Consider the following 2,732-nt stretch of genomic DNA (forward strand, 5'->3'; position numbering starts at 1 on the left):
GCGTGTCTGCCGTGAGTGTATTAGCGCGGGAACTTTTGATTTTTAGAATTGCATTGGATTTTTTCAGGACAAAATATTTCTATTTTATATAAAAATGCATATATAAGTATACAGTAAAGGGATTTTTTTTTAAAATCATGATATTGAATATAAATCTTTTCCAAGACCTTCATTGTACAATAGAGACAAACATATGAATATTTTGAATACCTAAGAGTAGTCCAAATAATTATGACATCGTAGGAAGGCGTCCAAGAAAAAAAATCAAAAAAGCCTTGCCAGACGTCATAATTATTTAGACTAACCTAAGGGATGATCAGGGATAACTAATTTAAAGCAGAAGAAGGAAACATAAGTTAAAGAAATTAAATTATAATATCAAAGATTTTTTTTTAAAAGGATAGTGATACATGCTCCAAGCAGTGGTGGATCCAGAAATTTTCATAAGTGGGGTCCCACTGACTGCCTAAGAGGGGCCCAGCTCCTGACATGCTTCAGTGATTCCCAAAACAAGCAACCAAATTTTCTCCCAGAAAAGAGGGCGCCCTGGCCCCTCTAAATCCCCCACTGTCAAGCTCACATGAAACATCACTATTATTGCATGATGAAGATACCTTAAAAGTTAAAAAAAAACTCAAAAAATGGTGAGTTTTTTCTACTTATTTCAACAATGACAACACCTCATTTATTTTTTATTTCTAATATATATTATTTGAGTTAGTATGAAGGAAGTATATGAAAAATTTAATTGATTTCTAAGTTTTAATTGTAATTAGCTTTGTCATTATAATTGAAATTATGCTGCTTGCTTGAAAAAAGTCATGGCACTGAGGTGGTGGAAATAACATCTGCATTAAGTGTAAACTATCATATATATTGAATAATTTGAAAGTTTAAACCATGAACTTACATTTTCTGTTTTTATGCTGTCAACACCTCGATGGGTTTCTGTTTTATTGACATTTACCCCGGGCCCACATTTCCTGTCATTCATTATTTCTATCTTTTTATCTATCTTTGAACAATATTTTTAATAGATTTTTACCTTACACCTTAATCTAAAGGACTTTTGGCACAACTTGTTTCTAAGGTGTCTGGTACTCTATTTTCTTAAAAATTTCCTTTTTCTGTGCTTATATGGATGTACTGGATTTATATTGAGTTCTGTGTACATTCAAAGAGTCGTCTGATTAAAGTTTTTATGTCTTGAAATGCAATTAAAATTAACAAGAAAAAAATGTATGTGTATCCATAATGGAACAGCATGTGTATTATATGTATATATAGACCAGTGCCCCCAGTAGTCCAACTATATGTCCCCATTCAAATGCATTGATCATCCAAATAAAAGAGGGTTCCTACCCCCTGAACCCCTCTGGATCCGCCACTGGGATATGTGCAAGATTTTAAAATTAACTTTCCTATTTCGGGAAGAACAATAAAATCTTTGACAGAGATGCTTTTCAAAACCTTGAGGGAGTAATTCTTCAAGATATATGTTAGCATCCATCTTCTTTTGAAACTTGAACTTTGGAGTGATTTAGCGTTTAGCGTTTTTTTTGTCAGTATATAAAATATTTCACCTTTTTCGGATAAATTTATATACTCAATTACAGAAAAGGGATCATCAGTTTCAAATTTATTGCTATGTTGAATTTTTTACATTTAAATTTGTAATCACTGGTATTTATAATAAAAAAGAATCATAACAGAAATAAAAAGACAATTGTTATATGAGTCTCTCTCTTTAATAGAAATGATAAAAGGAATATATTAAATAACAAATATAAACAATCAACAAATATACATTTTTACAATATCACAGTCAATCATTTCAACAACAACTTCTTGGTTTTATGAGAAAACATTTGTAAAGTCAATACATGTATTAAACATCACTTCTTATTTAAGCATCAATATGTATTTTTGGGAATAAAATGAGGTTGGGTTTTATGAGAAAACATATTGTAAAGTCAATACATGTATTAAACATCACTTCTTATTTAAGCATCAATATGTATTTTTTGGAATAAAATGAGGTTGTCAATGGGGTTTTTTTCGGAAAAAATATAGCTATGAAATAAATCTTGTTAAAAAATTGTTAGTTTTTTCTTATTGTTTTATTATTCATTTACTATAGATGCATTATTTGGAAGGTGAACATCTGAAATTATAATCCCTGTCATAATTTCCGGCTCAAAACCTGGTTATATGTTTGTAAGTCAGTAATGTTTGCATCCAATGATGGCAGTGCTGCCCAACACCAGTAAATGAAAAAAAAACACAAATCACAAAATTATTTACATTACATTCATCATGTATTAAGATTTCAAGATTTTATTCATAACCTCAGACACATACTTGTGTACAAGAGGACAATATATACAAACATATTAAGATAATACATAGGGAGACAGGACAAACGAAATACAAATACATAGTATATTATAAGAGACAATTGGTATAATTAGATTAATTATTTTATAATTTTCTTCACGAAAATTGATAATTTCCTTTGAACTTGTATGTTACATATAAACAGCAAGCCAGTAAGTTTATTCTTAGATATTCAGTTTTTTTAATTCATATTTGATGTTCATCCCTTTTAATTGGAAATTTACAAACTAATAAATAAATATTTATATACATGTTTTTAATGTATAAATACAATTCAGTATAATAGGCTCAAGCCTATTAATCAATTTACAGGATACAAATAAAAAAAATAGGAT

Source organism: Mytilus edulis, chromosome 10, assembly GCF_963676685.1.
Source record: "Mytilus edulis chromosome 10, xbMytEdul2.2, whole genome shotgun sequence".
Classification (NCBI taxonomy): Eukaryota; Metazoa; Mollusca; class Bivalvia; order Mytilida; family Mytilidae; genus Mytilus; species Mytilus edulis.